Source organism: Oncorhynchus masou, chromosome 31, assembly GCF_036934945.1.
Source record: "Oncorhynchus masou masou isolate Uvic2021 chromosome 31, UVic_Omas_1.1, whole genome shotgun sequence".
Classification (NCBI taxonomy): Eukaryota; Metazoa; Chordata; class Actinopteri; order Salmoniformes; family Salmonidae; genus Oncorhynchus; species Oncorhynchus masou.
The window spans coordinates 50298660-50311810 of record NC_088242.1 but is presented as its reverse complement, the minus strand read 5'-3'; the positions used below and the strand labels follow the sequence as shown (position 1 = coordinate 50311810).

General features: G+C 42.8%; 1 protein-coding gene across 4 annotated transcripts in view; it reads right to left on the bottom strand.

The window, feature by feature from the left end:
- Positions 1–13151, bottom strand: part of LOC135524082 (non-muscle caldesmon-like) — a 53163-nt gene that overhangs the window by 25787 nt on the left and 14225 nt on the right. For 2 of the 4 annotated variants that reach the window (XM_064951266.1, XM_064951268.1), the window contains exon 1: positions 1–126. This exon is cut by the window's left edge and continues 41 nt beyond it. The exons of 1 other annotated variant lie outside the window; for it this stretch is intronic. The gene's annotated coding sequence lies outside the window, so the exon portion shown is untranslated. Of the gene's footprint in view, positions 127–13151 lie in introns of those variants that run through there. One more of the 4 variants, XM_064951269.1, reaches the window with a different exon arrangement.

The window sequence follows — 13151 nt, the reverse complement described above, 5'->3', positions numbered from 1 at the left end:
ACTCCCTCCTCTCTCAGTATATCAACTCCACAGTCTGGTTTATATCTCAGCTACAGCACAAAGAATTCCTGCTTGCTCTTTCAGCAACTATAACTACCAGAAAAGGCAAAGCCTGTCTCTTCCCTCTCTCTCTCTTGCTCAGCCTCCCTCCCTCCTTACTCTCTTGCTCCCTCCCCTCCCCTCTCTCTCTCTCTGTCTTGCGCAGACTATTTTACTCAAACTATTTTCTCTTGTTTTGCCTTCTCCTTCTTTTCACACGCTCCTGATGTCTCTTCCCTTCTCTCCCTCTAGCTCTGTCTATCCCCCTCTTTTTTCTCTTTTTTGTTTCCATCTCTGCCTCTCTCTCAACCCCTCTTTCCCTCTACCTTTCTCTCTCGCTCCTTCGCTCACCATTCTCTACCTCCCTCCTACAGTATCTGCATTTTCTTTTTAGCCTGCTTGTGTTTACAGAGCTGTCACTGGTTAGCTAAACTCAGCAGCGCTGGTTGGAATAGGGTGTTAAAGGCAGGCAGGCAGCAGGCAAGCAGGCAGCCAAGCAGGCAGCCAAGCAGGCAGCCAAGCAGGCAGGCAAGCAGGCAGGCAGGCAGGCAGGCAGGCAGTCTCCTAGATTGTTTCAGAGGCCTTCACTTCCTCTGAGTGGCCAAAACTACCCGGCAACTGATTTTCCAGCCCACAGAGTGGACCAGGGTCGGGGGAGAGACAGGAAAGACACAAACATGCCAAGAAGATACAGTACGGCCCCAGGACAGTACTATACATGGTTGCAGATTGTATTCTCTCGATTCACTTCCTTCCCTCTCCCTCTGTGCTGCAGAAGCCATTGTCTATGGCATTCACATAATGCCATAATGTCATTATGAGAAAGATAAACAAACAGAAGTATTTTAGCATTTACAGCCTTGGTTTTGGACTTTTTCAACTTTTCAACAGTGTGTGGGTATCTATTTTTCTCATCATGAACAAACTTATCTTGCCAGAAAGGGGGAAAAGAGCATCTGAAAATGCATTACATATCGTAAAAGTAAATAACAAAAGATATTAAAGAGATAATAGTACAATGGGTATCTCTGCCAAACCATATTTACTAAATATGTATAAAACACTGTTAGTTCATGATAATAAATCTGTATTTCGGATGGTATAGCCAGGCAGGCCAGGGGGTCATTTAGTGAAGTGCGTCCATTATGTAATACTGTAAGCCTGTAAAAACCTTACAACTTACAAATGAAAAAACTCTTACTGGCTGGCTGATAGAGCTCCAGGCACGACTCCAACACCATCATTAAGTTTGTAGATGACACAACAGTGGTAGGCCAGATCACCGACAACGACGAGACAGCCTATAGGGAGGAGGTCAGATACCTTGCCGTGTGGTGCCAGGACAACAACTTCTCCCTCAACATGATCAAGACAAAGGAGATGATTGTGGAATACAGGAAAAAGAGGACCGGGCCTTCTCATCGACGGGGCTGCAGTGGAGCAGGTTGAGAGCTTCAAGTTCACACCAACAAAATAACATGGTCCAAGCACACCAAGACAGTCGTGAAGAGGGCATGACAAAACCTATTCCCCCTCAGGAGACTGAAAAGATTTGGCATGGGTCCTCAGATCCTCAAAAGGTTCTACAGCTACACCATCGAGAGCATCCTGACTGGTTACATCACTGCCTGGTATGGCAACTGCTCGGCCTCCGACCGCAAGGCTACAGAGGGTAGTACGTATGGACCAGTACATCACTGGGGCAAAGCTTCCTGTCATCCAGGACCACTATACCAGGCTGTGTCAGAGGAAAGCCCTAAAAATTGTCAAAGACTCCAGCCACCCAAGTCATAGGATGTTCTCTGTGCTACCGCACGGCAAGAGGTACCGGAGCGCCAAGTCTAGGTCCAAGAGGCTTCTAAACATCTTCTACCCCCAAGCCATAAGACTCCTGAACACCCAATCAAATGGCTACTCAGAAAATTTGCATCATTGCCCCCGCCCTTCTTTTACACCGCTGCTACTCTCTGTTGTTATCATCTATGCAAAGTATATTTAATAACTCTACCTACATGTACATATTACCTCAACTAACCGGTGCCCCCGCACATTGACTCTGTACCGGTACCCCCCTGTATATAGCCCCGCTATTGTTGTTTTACTGCTGCTCTTTAATTACTTGTTACTTTTTATCTTTCTTATTCTTATCCATATTTTTTATAGCTGTATTGTTGGTAATGTGCTCGTAAGTCAGCATTTCACTTTACGGTCTACACCTGTTGTATTCGGCACATGTGGCTCATACAACTTGATTTAATTTGAACTGAGATCTGTCAGAGCAGCCCCATTTCTTAAATTATACACCACAATAATAGCTGAACATTATCTGGCGTACAAATTGGTATGATTCTATGTTCATAAGTGACTGACTGACTTAGGCTGTTAATTGGAGGTTGTGTTGTTCAGAGAGAGTCTGCTTCCACTGTGAAGAGACTTGATTGGCAGATACAAGAATAGAGTAATATGATGAGGAATAAACAGATGCTGAAAGAAGGGATTTATGGGCTAGTGCCTTCAGCCTTTCATTGAATTACTCAGCTGGAGTACGTGTGTACTTCTGACATGAACAGACCAGGCATGCTTTGGTAATGCCAGAACCACAACACTGGAAATAAATGGACACTTATTCCTTAGTGGTATTGTATCTTCAAAGCAGTGTTTCCCTTAGTAGTAGCTAATTTATCAAATTCCATCCGTTACCTTCAAAGAGTTCAAATAGCATAGACAAACAAGGTAATCACAACCTGTTATGGTTTTGTAAAGTACCTGTGTATTCTATTTTGACTTGGCATGTCATTGACAGCTCCCTCTACTGTAAATTCACATTAAGTTGACAGTCTCTCTGCTCACTGCCAGTAATGTCTACTGTGAGAAGAACAGAGTAAGGGTGTGGGAGAAAAGAGTAGTCACGAAGCAAGCGGTTCACTGCCAGTAATGTCTACTGTGAGAAGAACAGAGTAAGGGTGTGGGAGAAAAGAGTAGTCACGAAGCAAGCGGTTCACTGCCAGTAATGTCTACTGTGAGAAGAACAGAGTAAGGGTGTGGGAGAAAAGAGTAGTCACGAAGCAAGCGGTTCACTGCCAGTAATGTCTACTGTGAGAAGAACAGAGTAAGGGTGTGGGAGAAAAGAGTAGTCACGAAGCAAGCAGTTCACTTCCAGAAAATGTTGGCATAGAACAGCTAATAAAAATAAATAAAAACAGCTCGTTTTTGTTTGCGGCTCCAGTTCCCTAGGGATTTTTTTTAACATCCTAGAATATATGCGTTTCAGAAGGGAGAGGCTGCGATCAATTTCAATTCGTGCTTGGCTGTATGACAAACCCTAGTCCATAAAATAATAATGATACAGTAATACCTAATAATATTTATGGAAGGATACATAAAACTCCATAAATTGGAATAGTGGAGTGTGTACAAGTAGGCTAATTGCCTAAATAAAGGAAACACCAACATAAAGTGTCTTAATAGGGCCATCGGGCCACTACGAGCCAGAACAGCTTCACTGCACCTTGGCATAGATTCTACAAGTGTCTGGAACTCTATGGGAGGGATGCAACACCATTGTTCCAGAATAAATTCCATCATTTTATGATGGTGTTCTCATGTGCCAATTTCATGGTCATCAAACCATTCAGTGACCACTCGTGTCTTGTGGATGGGGGCAATGTTTCCTCGAATTCTGGGGGGCACTGAGCAAATTTTAGATCTTGTGAGCGGAATCTTGAATGCTGTGAGAATTTTGTGCAACTTCCGAGGCGTGTTTACAATGAAGACGGAGGCCGTACCCTTACAGTTTTAGACGGTAACCAATAGGCTATTGTGGCTATTTGAGCATAATGTAGGCTTGCCAACCAACCCAATGGAGCAAATCCCATTACATTTTCACATGGAAATATCTTTTGATTTCTATGATATAGCCTTCAGTAGTCTATATGTAGTGTTCAATGCAGGCTTAGATTGCATGAGACGTTTAATTATTATTACCATACAGAGATTTGGACAATGAGGTCTACCCCCTCTGCCTATTGGCTTATTTGCATATTCAAACCTGTCTCAAAATACAACCCTGCCCCTTTAATTAAGACCTAAGCTTTTTACCTGACTGGCTTTTCAAAGACAGCATGAAATATAGCCTACACGTGTCATGCTCTTGTAGGAAGCAGTAACTCATTGCTGTCCTATACTTATCTATAACTGGGCTAATAACTCCCTAACTAGCAAAGAATAAAAACAAATGTTGATCTTGAACCGATGTGAAAAGCGCATAAACTCGAGGGTGATTGTAAGACTGCTCGCGCCAAAATATTCTGCTCCGTTTCGATCTAACTCTGTCTACAACAAAACCACAGACGCAATCTTAGATTTGTTTAGGTTTGTTGCACTGATAAGGGGCAGATATTTTTTGATTCGATCACAGGAAAAACGATCTATATAGTGCAAACTAATCGGGCGAATTCAGTGAAGTTCAATCTCTTGCATCTCTGCGTAGCATGGCATTTCTTCTGCACCGCAGTTTTGGAGGTGCGATATCGTGCACGCGCGCAGTTTAACAGGAACATTGGATGGGAGCATTATAATTTTCTATTTTTTTTTACTTTTTTAAAAACTAAGCAAGTCAGTTAAGAACAAATTCGTATTTACAATGATGGCCAACACCAGCCAAACCCGAGTAACACTGGGCCAATTGTGCACTGCCCTATGGGACTACCAATCACAGCCGGTTGTGATACAGCCTGCATTACTCGAGTGCTTCCATTGTTTTGGCCATTACCTGTATATTTGACTGCTTTGTGCCTTTTCTCCCTTGTAGCTGTGTTCGAATACCCATACTGTATACTACATCCTATAAGTTAATTTTAGTATACTGTAAACGAATGGTATCCTTTCAGTTGAGCATACTAGCACTTCACCTGTCTACTGGAAGTTGAGTGTGTTCGTAAATTAAGAGCGTTGTCATATTGTCAGTTCTTAAATTCAGAGCGTACACTGGACCCTCTGGCCGAGGAGTTGGGTTGATCCGAGCATTCTGACCTCACAAAGGCAGTCAAGCCTTGCTAGCTACTTCCAGACAAATGAAAGGACACCTCACTCCGATCATGTTAATCTCTAGCAGAGTTTGTTAGGCTGTTTTTATGTGTGCTTGAGGCAACAATTTAATTACGCCTTTTTGCAACATTTACTGTCATTTACTGACACTCAATGAGAGTTATATATAACTGCTCTGGCACACTCAGGCGAGAGTGCTCTGAAATCAGAGCAGATAGCCAGAATTAACAATGTCCATTGAGATTGCACAACGACTATACAGCTTAGCTAAAATAAGAATGACATGTATAATCAAGTCAAACATTGGGTAATTATTTAGATAGCATATAGTTAATATACTGACAAATTCAATGTATTAGTAGCCAACTAACATACCTGCGGTACATACTGCTGTAATGATATGCGGTTTGTAAAATGCTGACTACACCGCTCACATCGCATGTGCGAGCGGTGCAAAAATAAATGTAGAAATCTATATTATTCAATTATTGCGCCAAGGAGCGTCTGCATTGCCATCGGCTAAAATAGAAGTCAGTTCTATTTCTGACACAGATCGCACTGCAAGTCCTGCCTCTCCCATCTCCTCGGTTTATAGAAGCAGGTACCTACGTGCCATCTCATTGGTTATACCCACGTGTGTGACTGAAAAACGAACGAGGTCGGTGGTGGTAATGCACCTAATTTATGAAAGATGCCAATCACAATATAAAGTCAAGAGAAGAAAAAGCCTAGGAGAGATGACTAGAAACGAGTCGGTTGACCGTTTTGTGTGGATTAATTGTCGGAGTAGAGGACCTTGTGCATTTCAGGTAAAATAACTTTAAATCTCAGAACAAATTAGCTAGCAACAGCAAGCTAGCTAAATAGGACAAATTAGCTAGCAAGTGCAAGCTAGCTAGCTAAATTGCCATAAAGGTTGACCTTTTTGACCTGTCCCCAAATGAATGTAATTGGTTTGTTTTGTTTTGATATATTAACCTTGATGTCGTGATGGCGTTTGGTGTGGGGGGACAAAATACATTTATGCACGACAGGCGCACACGCACAGCCGGTTTGTGTTCCGTGTAAGGATAGCGTAGCGAATAAATTGTCAGCCAACATAACATATAATGTAACTTATTTGAAAAGCCATTTCTTTATTACATTGCGCAACATTAACATTTGTTAGAATTAGTTAAAGCAGTGAATTTGTACCCGCTCTCGTCAGACTTCACCTGCACATTCTGCCATTTTCTTCAAATCTGAAAACTTGGCAAAGCCACGCCCATTTTCTTAAAATGCCATTATGGGCCTTAAATGCACAGAAAGTGTCCACTGCTCGTATACTTCGTATTTTGGTGAATTTACTACGACATCCAGGATCTTTAGGCATACTAACTATTCGTACTATGACCAATAAGCATACTCAACTTAAGTCACAATAGTATAGTTAGTGCTGTTACAGCTTGTTACATGGCAAAACTATCAGGTATGAAGGGAAGACCCAGATGCAGACCACGTCGAATAAACAATAGTTTCATGTTCCAAACAGGGGCAGGCAATGGACAGGTCAAGGCAGGCAGGGGTCAGAACCAGAGGTGGGGCAACAGTACCGGACGGCAGGCAGGCTCAGGTCGAGATTGGTAATCCAGAGAGGGCAGAGGTACCAGTCGAGAGGCAGGCGGGCTCAGAGTCAGGACAGGCCAGGGTCAAAACCGGGAGGGCGAGAAAAGAGAGACTGGAAAAAGCATGCGCTGAGACACAACCCGCTCGGTTGACTTGAACATACAAGACAAACTGTCGCAGACAGAAAACACAGGTATAAATACACAGGGGAAGATGGGTGACACCTGGAGGGGGGTGGAGACAATCACAAAGACAGGTGAAACAGATCAGGGTGTGACAAAAGCAAAGCCAAAAGAGCAGGCAAGCCTTCTTTCACGGTTTCACTGGGGGCACTTCCTTTCCCGGCTGTCTCACTAGTGTGGTCTGGGTAGTGTTTAGTATGAAGAAAAGTTTTTGAAACGGAGTCAAATGGGGAGGTGCTACTTGCATCTGTTCAATTAGAACACAAAGCTCTGGAAGATATCATGCTGGGATTTCTTTCCAGACAATTTAAGCATATCAGTGAATCAAGTGCTGCAGTTTGAGTATATCTAAGAGCAATTTATAAACAAATAGATCCACATGAATGTTTAATGTACCCAATAGATCTGTAAGATTCTAGTACTGGAGACAGAAATAGTTGCAGCAGAATCAGAGAACCCACTGGGCACAGACTTCAATTCAACGTCTATTCCCACAATGGTTCAACGTCATTTCATTGAAATGAGTTGTGTTGTGTAGTGGCTTTGCTGGCATGCATCCACATTTTTTATTTCCCCCCCCAAGATTTACGTACTAAAATCGCCCCTGTCTGAGCTCTGGGTCATGTGTGGGTCATGTGACTTATCATCACTCTTCATACGACTGCCTATTCTGCCCCCTTGTTTGCTGTCCCTACTCACGTTGACAAGGGACAACTTTCATTCCCAGTGGTGAAATATGTGCTCAGAGAGGAGTGACAGGACTGAACAGCGAAGGTTTATGAAATCACACTAATCTCAACATCCACAGCGATCAATCAGCCTTATAGCAAACCAAGCAGTGGCACTGCCATGTTGTTGTTTTTTTGAAGGAGTGGGCTTTAAACGTAGCCTTATATGGTAATGTAGGATGTCTACCCAGTTATAGATGGTCTACTTCAGTGCTGCAGTCCCATTACATGTTTTATCTTTGATATCTGATCTTAAGAGGGGGTCACAAGGACAGCACAATGCATTACAGCAGGGCACTAGTGTATTCTTGTTTAGATTTCACAATGACCAACACCATATACAGTAACAGAGGCTTAAAACCCGAGCAGTCTGGAAGAGGCCTGTAAACCACTTCAACATATCAAACTCAAGTGTATATTTGCCAGAGCGCAACCTTTTTAAACCACATGTTAGTTTAAGAAGGTGATAGTTCTGGCAGTGTTTTTGACTCCCCTACAGAAAGCAACATTGAAGATATACTTAGTGTTCAGTCTGTCTATACATTGTCTCTCAAAATAACAATAACCAAATATAAATCCAATGTTTGAGAGTATTGCCAATGTCTAAACCAGTGTGATGACTTGTATTTTTTACTTGGCACATGGCAATTTTAACGGCAACAGTTATTTTTCTGTGCACTACGTCAGCGCGCACCGCCTCAATTTGATGGAAATACTTCTCTAATGGGAAAATGTTTTTATGCAGAAAATCTGTTGCCAATGGAATGGAAACGTGGCTACTGACTCCAAAATCTGACAATCTTAAGCAATGCATCCAACACATCATTTTGAAAGTTGTTGAAATGAAAACAAAGTTTCACTAGAAGTTGACTGATCTTCCACCGAGTCAACTGGAGGAGATGACACCATCCTAATATTGTGTTGCACCCCATTTTGCCCGTCAGAACAGCCTAAATTCATCGGGGCATGGACTCTACAAGGCGTCAAAAGCGTTCCACAGTGATGCTGGCCAATGTTGACTCCAATGTTTCCCACAGTTTAGTTGGCTGGATGTCCTTTGGGTGGTGGACCATTCTTGATAGAAACAGGAAAGTGTTGAGCGTGAAAAACCCAGCAGCGTTGCAGTTCTTGACACACTTAAGCTGGTGCGCCTGGCACCTACTATCATACCCCGTTCAAAGGCACTTAAATATTTTGTTTTGCCCTTAAACCTCAATGGCACACAAACACAATCCTTCTTTAACCGGTCTTCTCTCCTTCATCTACACTGATTGAAGTGGATTTAACAGGTTACACCAATAGGGGGGATCATGGATTTCGCCTGGATTCACCTGGTCATTCTGTGTCATGGAAAGAGCAGGTGTTCCTAATGTTTGTAAACTCAGTGTATACGGTGCATTCGGAAAATATTCAGACCCCTTGACTTTTTTCACATTGTTACGTTACAGCCTTATTCTGAAATAGATTATTTATCTATTCATCTTTCCCTTGATCCTGACTAATCTACACATAATACCCCCAAATGAAAAAGCAAAGACATTTTTAGAAGTTTTTGCAAATGTACAGTGTACATACCAAAAAATAACTGAAAAATCACATTTACATAAGTATTCAGACCATTTACTCAGTAATTTGTTGAAGCACCTTTGGGATTGATTACAGCCTCGAGTCTTCTTGGGTATGATGCTACAAGCTTGGCAAACCTGTATTATGGAAGTTTCTCCCATTTTCCTCTGCAGAAGAGATGTTCGATTGGGTTCAAGTCCGGGCTCTGGCTGGGCCACTCAAGGACATTCAGAGACTTGTCCCGAAGCCATTCCTGCATTGTCTTGGCTATTTGCTTAGGGTCATTTTCCTTTTGGAATTTGAACATTCACCCAAGTCTGAGGTCCTGAGTGCTCTGGAGCAGGTTATCATCAAGGATCTCTCTGTACTTTGCTCCATTCATCTTTCCCTTGATCCTGACTAGTCTCCCATTCCCTGCCACTGAAAAACATCCCCACAGCATGATGCTGCCACCACCATGCTTTACCGTACGGATAGTGCCAGTTTTCCTCCAGACGTGACGCTTGGCATTCAGGCCAAAGAGTTCAATCTTGGTTTCATCAGACTAAAGAATCTTGTTTCTCATTGTCTGAGAGTCCTTAAGGTCCCTTTTGGCAAACTTCAAATGGGCTGTCATGTGCCTTTTACCGAGGAGTGGCATCCATCTGGCCACTCTACCATAAAGGCCTGATTGGTGGAGTGCTGCAGAGATGGGAGAACCTTCCAGAAGGACAACCATCTCCACAGAGGAACTCTGGAGCTCTGTCAGAGTGCGTATCGGGTTCTTGGTCACCTCCCTGACCAAGGCCCTTCTCCCCCGATTGCTCAGTTTGGCCGGGTGGCCAGCTCTAGGAAGAGTCTTGGTGGTTCCAAACTTCTTCCATTTAAGAATGATGGAGGCCACTGTGTTTTTGGGAACCTTTAATGCTGCAGACATTTTTTTGGTACCCTTCCCCAGATCTGTGCCTCGACATAATCCTGTCTCAGAGCTCTACAGACAATTCATTCGACCCCATGTCTTGGTTTTTGCTCTGACATGCATTGTCAATTGTGGGACCTTTATATAGACAGGTGTGTGCCTTTCCAAATCATGTGTAATCAATTGAATTTACCACAGGTGGACTCCAATCAAGTTGTAGAAACATCTCAAGGATGATCAATGGAAACAGGATGCACCTGAGCTCAATTTCAAGTCTCACAGCAAAGGGTCTGAATACTTATGTAAATGTGATATTTCAGTTTTTTATGTTTAATACATTTGATAACATTTCTAAAAACCTGTTTTCACTTTGTTATTATGGGGTATTGTGTGTAGATTGATGAGCTTTTGTATTTATTTATTTTAGAACAAGGCTGTCATGTAACAAAATATGGTAAAAGTCCAGGAGTCTGAATAATTTCTCGAATGCACTGTATACCTCACAAGCGACTCATTATAAGACTATACAATTAGCCTATTAAAATGTTATCTGGCTCGATAAAGATAATTCAAGTATGCAAGCTAGCATTAGGCAATGAGTTGACATTGACTACCCGACCAGCTTATCCGACACCCTAGACCCACTGCAATTTGCATACCTCCCCAATAGATCCACAGATGATGCAATCGCCATCGCACTGCACACTGCCCTATCCCCATCGGGACAAGAGGAATCCCTCCTGTACTCTCTGTTTACCCATGACTGCGTGGCCACACACGTCTCCAACTCAATCATCAAGTTTGCAGACGACACAGGTGGAGGTGAGGGCCCTCTCCCTCAGCATCAACAAAATGAAGGAGCTGATCGTGGACTCAGGAGACAGCAGAGGGAGAACGTCCCCGTCCGCATCGACGGGGCCACAGTGGAGAAGTTCAAAAGCTTCAAGTTCCTCGGTGTACACATCACTGATCATCTGAAATGGTCCACCCACACAAAGGGTAGTGCGGTCTGCCCAACGCAATCACCGGGGGCACACTGCCTGCCCTCTGGGACGTCTATAGCACCCAATGTCACAGGAAGGCCAAAAAGATCATCAAGGACCCGAGCCACGGCCTGTTCACCCCGCTACCATCCAGAAGGTGAGGTCAGTACAGGTGCATCAAAGCTGAGACCAAGAGACCGAAAAACAGCTTACATCTCAAGGCTATCAGAATGTTAAATAGTCACCACTAGCCGGCCTCTGCCCAGTACCCTGCCATGAACTTTAGTCACTGTCACTCGCCAACTTCCACCTGGTTACTCAACCCCGCACCTTAGAGGCTACTGCCTATGTACATAGACATGGAACACTGGTCACTTTAATAATGGAACACTGGTCTTGTTTTAAATGTTTACATACTGTTTTACCCACTTCATATGTATATACTGTATTCTAGTCACGGCCTATCCTATTTAACTATTGCTGTACATACTGTATACCATTCTATCCTACGTATTCTTCAGATATACTATTGTCCATAATGTCTATGCATCCCATCATATATATATATATATATATAAAAAACAAGGATATTTCTAAGTGACCCCAAACCTTTGAACGAGAGATATATATATATCGTTCAAAGGTTTCGGGTCACTTAGAAATGTCCTTGTTTTTGAAAGAAAAGCACATTTTTTTGTCCATTAAAATAACATCAAATTGATTAGAAATACAGTGTAGACATTGTTAATGTTGTAAATGACTATTGTAGCTGGAAACGGCTGACTTTTAATAGAATATCTACATAGGCATACAGAGGCCCATTATCAGCAACCATCACGCCTGTGTTCCAATGGCACGTTGTGTTAGCTAATCCAAGTTTTTAATTTTAAAAGGCTAATTGATCATTAGAAAACCCTTTTTCAATTATATTAGCACAGCTGAAAACTGTTGTTCTGATTAAAGAAGCAATAATACTGGCCTTCTTTAGACTAGTTGAGTATCTGGAGCGTCAGCATTTGTGGTTTCAATTACAGGCTCAAAATGTCCAAAAACAAAGAACTTTCTTCTGAAACTTGTCAGTCTATTCTTGTACAACGCTGGTTACTACTCCCTTCACAGAACAGTGCAAACGGTCTCTAACCAGAATAGAAAGAGGAGTGGGAGGCCCTGGCGCACAACTGAGCAAGAGGACAAGTACATGTCTAGTTTGAGAAACGGACGTCTCAAAAGTCCTCAACTGGCAGCTTCAGTTGAGGACAAAACACCAGTCTCAACGTCAACAGTGAAGAGGCGACTCCAGGATGCTGGCCTTCTAGGAAGAGTTGCAAAGACAAAGCCATGTCTCAGACTGGCCAACAACAACAAAAAAAGACTAACATGGGGAAAAGAACACGGACACTGGACAGAGGAAGATTGGAAAAAGTGTTATGGACAGACAAATCTAAATTTGACAAAGAAGAACATTTGTGAGATGCAGAAAAAATGAAAAGATGCTGGAGGAGTGTTTGACGCCATCTGTCAAGCATGGTTGAGGCAATGTGATGGTCTGGGGGTGCTTTGGTGGTGGTAAAGTGGGAGATTTGTACAGGGTAAATGGGATATTGGAGAAGAAAGGCTATCACTCCATTTTGCAACGCCATGCCATTCCCTGTGGACGGCACTTAATTGGAGCCAATTTCGTCCTACAACAGGACAATGACCCAAAGCACAGCTCCAAACTATGCAAGAACTATTTAGGGAAGAAGCAGTCAGCTGGTATTCTGTCTATAATAGAGTGGCCTGCACAGTCACCAGATCTCAACCCTATTGAGCTGTTCTGGGAACAGCTTGACCATCAAGAAGTGCCCATCAAGCCAATCCAACTTGTGGGAGGTGCTTCAGGAAGCATGGGGTGAAATCTCTTCAGATTACCTCAACAAATTGACAACTAGAATGCCAAAGGTCTGCAAGGCTGTAATTACTGCAAATGGAGGATTCTTTGACGAAAGCAAAGTTTGAAGGACACAATTATTTCAATTAAAAATCATTATTTATACCCTTGTCTTGACTATATTTCCTATTCATTTTGCAACTCATTTCATGTATGTTTTCATGGAAAACAAGG